This window comes from Martes martes (genome assembly GCF_963455335.1).
Source record: "Martes martes genome assembly, chromosome: 9".
In the NCBI taxonomy this organism is placed as follows: Eukaryota; Metazoa; Chordata; class Mammalia; order Carnivora; family Mustelidae; genus Martes; species Martes martes.
Genome location: NC_137896.1, coordinates 13,332,749 through 13,339,969, shown reverse-complemented (window position 1 = coordinate 13,339,969; position 7,221 = coordinate 13,332,749).

Below are 7,221 nucleotides of genomic sequence, written 5' to 3'. Positions count from 1 at the left end.
GGGATGGCCCCACCAGGCAGCACTAGGATTAAAAAACAGCACGCATGCTCTCTGACCGAGCAATCCACTCCCAGCGCCAGAGCCCAGAGCGGCGGTCCTCAGCCAGGACAGTCATGCCCCCCAGGGTACACTGGAAATGCCTGGAGATGTTTTTGAGATTGTCACAGTGGGGCACATGCTCCCGGCTTCCAACGGGTGGAGGCCAACCATGCTGTTAACCATCCTATGACATGTCAGTGTGGCCCTCATGATAGAGAATTATCTGGTCCAAATGTCAACAGTCCTGATTGCCCCCTAAGGAGCCCTTTTTAGACAGTTTTCTAATTGCTCCCTGAATGAAATTTGATGGCCACAACCACACTGCCTGTACCGCAGGTCTGTTCCTGGGCTGTGAGGAGAGCTGCGCTTTCTACCCAAGAACAAGACTTGTAAGTGTCCATCGCAGGTGAACAGATGAGCAGAACGGGGCTAATTCAGGCAATGGGATAGTGCTCGGCCTTGGAAAGGAAGGAATTCCTGACCCGGGCTATGACATGCAGGAACCACAAGGACGTAGAGCAGAAGGGTGGCTGCCAGGGGCTGGGTCGGGCAGGGAGAAATGAGGAGTCATCGTTTCATGGGAACAGAGTTTCAGTTCTGCAAGAGGAGAAGAGCTCTGGGGATGGATGGTGGAGATGATCCCGCAATAACGTGAATGTGCTAAAGGCCGCTGAACTGTGCACATAAAAATGGCCACGAGGGTAAGTTTTACGTTGTGTGTATTTTCTCCCAATTTAAAAAAAAAAAAAAGTAATATTTTCCAGCCACCCCCAAGAACCAACTCTCCCCGCCCCCCCCCCACCGAAAATGCATAGTAGAGGGGACCTTGCGCAGGTCACGTGTGTTTCGATGTTGCTAGCAGCAAGGCAGGAGGGGGCGGGTGGTGGGTCCCCCTCCCAGGAGGCGTCTCTCTCTCTCTCTCCGGAGAATTGTGCCCATCTGGCCGTGCGGGGCGGAGGTGCTGATGGAAAGATGCTTGCAGTCATCACTCAGAGACAGCCTCACGGATGCCCCACAGCCACACTCTCTGGGATTTCAAGAAATCCATAAGCAGCAAGATCGGTTCTTTCCTTCCTCAGTCAATGACTCAAAGCCAATTTCAAACTGACCCCTTTGCTAGATGCTAGATAATCCATGTATCCTGCCTGCCTGCCACCCCCCAAAAACCCAAGATTCACGGATGCCTGCAAGCTTGCCCTTTATTTTCTTTGCTCTCACTTGTAAATTCTGCTTGTGTTCCTTGAAACAGTCTAGGAACATGTGTCTTCCTTGGGTAAGAAGTAGATGGCATGCAAATAACTAAGTCTCTGAGTTATTCTTTCACAGTTAGTAAAATGTACGGATGCACCCCACGGAAGATATTGAGAAAGCTACAAACAATGTCCCAGTGTGCACAGGGCAATGTGGAGTCTAAAAAACACAGTGCAACGCCATTGTATAGGAGTTAAAAATAGATACATACTAAGTAATTATAGGTGTCTTGCAAAACACTCTTAAAAACAGATGGAGACGCTCAAACATACTGGGAGGGGGGAGGGGGGTGGTGGGAGTGAGGCGTGGACATCAAAGGAACTAGAGAGACTGGTACACAAGATGTGAACCTTGCATAGCTCAAGATGGTAATGTGGCAAGCTCAGCCCTCTGCACCTGGGGTGCAAACCAAAACAAATAAGCAAAAATAAAGACGAGGGAAAGTAGTCTATCGCATAGGTCCCCATATATGATTTTAAAACTCATACATACATAGCAACACTTGCATATCTGAGGCAGAGTCCTACTCAGTAAAGGAGATACAGAAAGCACATCTGAGCAGCTGCCGGTGAGGGCAGGTGGAAGTGGAGGAAGGAATAAGGGAGGAGACAAACCGATGAACAGATCAGTCAAGGGTTGGGACTTGTCTGGAGCAATTGTGATAATATGTCATCAACCGAGGAGGTTGGCTAACCTGCTCAAGGTCCCAAAAACCCACCCAAGTAGGCATATAGCACCATGCCTGATTCCCCTGTATTTGTTAAGACTCTGTTGTTAAAGTGGGTCATCTAGTACTAGGATGATGTAGTTGAAAGCAGAAATAAGGGAATCAAGCACTGCACTAAAAAAATGCATCTCTTGGGGCACCTGGGTGGCTCAGTGGGTTAAAGCCTCTGCCTTCAGCTCAGATCGAGATCCCATCGGGCTCTCTGCTCAGCAGGGAGCTTGCTTCCCCCTCCCCTGCCTGCATCTCTGCCTGCTTGTGATCTCTGTCTGTCAAATAAATAAATAAAATCTTTTTTAAAAAAGGCATCTCATGTACCCATTTATGTAAAATTATATCTGAGAAGGAAATTCAGCAGGATCGAGAAAGAAAAAGCGAGAGCAAAAGAGAAAGACAGAAAAGTGCAGCCAGACTGATATTCAAATCCTTACATCACATTCCAAATTCCCAGGGAAGGACTCTGATTGGTCCAGTGTGGACCCAAGGCCACCTTTGGGCCAATCAGCTGTGACCAGGAAGCAGAGTCATTGGCTATAAACGCATCTGTTCCTGTTTTATCTTTGTAGCTGAGGGGATGAGAGAAAAAGTGTAGAAACCCGGGAGCTGGAGTAGCCAGTCACATAAAGCAAGTTTTCCACTATTTTTTTTTCCCCCTCTGAATTCCTAGAAACTTTAAGAGGAAAGGTTAGGGGCCATAGTGGAGCATGAACCAAGTAAGATCTGGAGGGAGCTTAGGAATTAGCAGGTGAATGAGTTGGGGAAGGGATATGCAAAGGTTCTGTGGTAAGGAAGGCACAGCTTGGAAGCATCCGGGATCTCTGGATAATTCTAGTGATTGTAAGTGGCTGCACCGGGAGGAAAATAATGAGAAAACAGAGTCAAGGCATGGGCAGGGCTGGAGTGTAAAGCACATTGGTCGCCCTTGGTGGGTGAGGTGGTCCTCGAGTTTAAGGGCGGATCCCAGAGGGTCTTGGGCGCCATCATAAAGACTTGGCTTTTCCAGGAATGCGAGACAAAAGTCACTGGTGGGTTTTGAGTAGTGGTGGGACAGAGTCTGTCTTAGGTTCTAACAGGAAGGAGGTACCATTGATATCCATGCCCCGACCCCCTTCAAACTCAGCCAGACCATGAAGCAAACAGGTTTATCGCTCTCTTATCCCGAGGAGTTTCCAGGATGAGGATTTCAGCCCCTCACCCCAAATTACAGTGAGGCCATCAGTCCCCCGTCTTAATCAGATCTCTCCCACCCTATTAAGCAATTTGGGGCTGTTTCTAGAGAAGATTTTGTTATTCCCCTAAATCTCTGGCTACCTCGTTTAGACCCGGTGTTTAGGCGGAATGCAATTAACACATTCCAAACCTGGTTTCGTCTGAAATCCAATCAATTGTAACTCGTTTTCAAATCACGCCGCTTTCTCTAATTGTGAGCTCCGGCCTCCGCAGAATAGCCACTTAAGTCAATTATTGCCTCGCCTGTATGAAAATTGTGCTATTTGTGTCGGCAGCTCCCCCACATTACTGATGAGCTTCCTTGAGCTAATGGAATAATGAAAACACAAAACAGATTTACGGTGCTTAATAAGAGAAAGAGATAATGAAGGCAAATTAAAATGGAAGCTCAGATCTGCATGGAGAACAGGTAATGCAGTTTCTCCTTCTAAATTAACGCTCGAATTCTCAAATGCTGATGGAAGGGAGGAGGGGGAGGAACTGAACATTCTTTGAGACGCGAGCCTGCTTTTGGAGATTGGTTTTGGAGACTGTGGTCCTCTACCCTACTTCCTGGGTTTTAGTCACGGGCACTGTCGGGTCCTAACCCCACAGGTGTACCAAGCCCCTTCCTCCCCTCCCCCCTTCCCACCCCCATTTACTGGAGTAGACTTGCTTTCCACCAGCCACCATGTTCTGCTCATTAAATGAACCACTTAATCCCCCCTCCCCCGCCCAAATGATGTAAGCTTGGCAGTGTCATTATCCTCATTTTACAGAAGAGGAAATCGGAGTTAATAACCTGTCCAAGGTTTAAAGCTGCACATGGATCTACACCAGCGTGTCTCAACTTCCCCACTGTTTTATCTGGGGCCGGATTACTCCTTGCAGTGCAGGGGTGTCCTGTGCCCTGTAGGACATCCGGTAATGTTCTTAGCCTCCACCTGCTAGATGCCGGTAGTGCCGCAGCCCCGCAGTCATGGCAGCTAGTGTAGACCTCTGGTTTGAACTCAAGTGGTCTGACTTCAGTCTGTGCCTTTAGCATCTGCCTCTCAGAGCTGATGGCTGCACGGTGCACCTGAGGAACTTGGGCCCCAAGTAAGGGGCCCCTAATCTTACCAAAGGTTTTGTGCCCTAAACATGGCATGAGTGATCGGGCCCTCCTGTCCTGAAAAGACTGGACATCTCCTTAGGTGAGGACTGTGGACTGGTAAGAACGGCCTCCCATGACTCAGGCTACCCCAGACCACAGGATATTTGCACAGGACTTGGATGGGAACACCGGGAACTGAGCTTGGCTTTCCCTCTATGGCATGTGGCTTGGAGACCAAAGGAAACTGTTAAAAAAAGCAATACAGAACAAAAAAATTACCTGAGTCTGTGGACTATTAATAATCTGAGAACAACACTCAGTAAAAAGAGTGCCTAGCACAGAAGTTGGCACAGAGTAGGTGTTTAGTAAATGCTCAGTCCTTCCCTTGTTCCTTTCCACCCTTCAGCTTAGCGCTGGCCTGGCCGACAGTCTGTTTGAAGTAGCTCCCACCCACCCCCACCAAATGCCACAGACCACTGTCCGTTAGTGGCTTATCTTTCTTTCCTGAGCCCAGTGCTTCGCTGTGTGACCTTTAGCAGGTTGCTTGACTTCTCTGAGCCTCCACTTCCTGGGGGTTTGGGCAGGATCTGTGGATGCCCTTCTAGCTCCAAAATGCTAGGGACCTCCAACTCCTCTCCCTCTGTCAACCCCTTCTCTCCTCATTTCCTCCCCCCACCCCCCACCTCTCTGTCCTCATTCCTTCTGTGTATACTGTTCTCCACACACTTCTTGCACACAACTGCAAACTGCAGACTGGATGATGATTTCCTGGCGCTGGGGGAACAGGACAGAATCGAGAAGACCCCCTCCTTTTCTGAGGGCTTCAGGCTACATACCAGGGCACTCCGCTTTGCCTATCCAAGAACCTTCTCGCACAGGTAGATCTCAGCTGACGTCTGGTCGACAAGCTAAATATTTATGGAGCTCCTAGGATTTCCCGCCACATTAAGCCCGCTGCTTATCTCTCGTCTGCATACAGCCCTTGTCTGTTCACCTTCGGTCAGACAGGTCCCAGAATCCTCTGGGCTTCAGGCTCCGTCTCTCAGGAGGGTGATGAAACCGTGTCCACCTCTAATCAGTTCCAGGAATAATAATAGTTCCTTACCTTGTATAGGGTTTCTCAAAGCCGTTTGCCCATGTCATCCGACTAGCTTCTCACAATAACCCCATGACTGAGGCTTCATTTTGAGTTCCGTTATAGCGAGCGCTAAGCCACCTGTTCCAGGCTTCAGACCTGGAACCAGACCCAGGGTGGGGCAGAGCCACGGCATCCCCCGTGGTCTCCCCGGAGCTCTGCTCACTGGGGGCCAGCCTGGCTGTGGGTCTCAGGACAAGAGTATCGTTGGAGGCCCACATACCAAATGTCCAATACGCAGAAGTCATGAGCAAAGCTCTGACCTTGGCTAAATACATCGGGAAAGCCAGGTTTGAATTTAGAGGTCTCGGACTCCTCAGAGTTTTGCACTGGCATGTGCTAGAAGCCATACCGTGCATGGCCTTTTTAGTTTCATGGAGTCAATAAATTTTCTTTATGCTTACACCGGCTTAAGCTTCTGTCACTTAGGACTAGAAGTCCTGATAATACGTGGCCGTGGAAGACAGACCAGGGGACAGGAAGGCTGCTCTGCAGTCCCCTTGTGAACTGTGAAGGTCAGAGACCCACAGTAATTTATAACATTTTATTTTTTTTAAATATTCATTTATTTATTTATTTGACAGAGGGATAGAGAGCATGAATAGGCAGAGAGGAAGGCAGAGGGAGAGGGAGATGCAGGCTCCCCCACTCAACGGGAAGCCTGATGCAGGGCTCGATCCCAGGACCCTGGGATCATGACCTGAGCCGAAGGCAGCCGCTTAACCGACTGAGCCACCCAGGCACCCCAATTCATAATGTTTTAGATAAAGGAATAGTAATATAAAGTTGAATGAAAGAAGGGAACCAGGGAAATGTATAAATGCTTACACAACACGCAGACACGCCACACCTTTTTAAGGTAAGAAAACAGTACAGAAATACCTTGAAATTGTCAGCTGTAGCTTACTCTCATCCAGTGTCTCTCACCCAGGGTCGCAGCTCCTAGGGACCTGATCTCTTTCCTTTGCAAATGAGGAAGTAGAGGCTCAGAGAGAGGAAGCGACCTGCTCAAGGTCTCACAGCTAGGGAGAAGGAAGAACCTTCATCAAATCACCAAATAGTTATTGATCACATATCAGGCCTAAGAGCTTGTACTTAGTATTGGGATGCTGCAGGGCAGGGGCATCAAACCATGGCCCACTGCCTGTTTTTGCAAATAAAGTTTTATTGAAACAGAGCCTTGTCCGTGTGTTTCTGTGTTAATCTGTGGCTGCTTTTGTGCTGGGTGGCAGTGCTGAACAGCTGCAGTGAAGGCCACGTATTATGAGAAGGTTGGGCTCAGCCTTGGGTTCTGATTGTCTATGAGGCCATAGACGAAGTCCCGAAGTTTTCACCATCCTCATTGGAAGACCCAAGGACGCCTGGGTCAGAGGGGCAGGCGCCCGGCTCATCTCTCCCCTTGGAAGGGGTCAGGGCAGCAATCTTGACTTCAGAATCTTTATTGGAAAATAAACACCATTAATGTACAAGAAATTTCATCAAGGGTCCAGTCAAAACATCCCCGTGTGGGATTGATGCCATCCTAATGGGCTCCAGATGTCCCCGGGTCTCAGTGCCCCGGTGACCTCACGGAGGGAAGCAGGCCCTGGGGGGAGACACGTGGCGGATTTGAAACTCCAAGAGCCATCCTCAGCCCAATTTCTCTATGTGTGGGCAAGTGTGGGGGACCCCTTCACCTGGCTCTGCTCAGCCTCACCAGACCCCCACCCATCTCTGCCCTCAGTGGCCTCTACAGCCCCCTCCTCTCGAATTTATGGAATCAACCCAAGG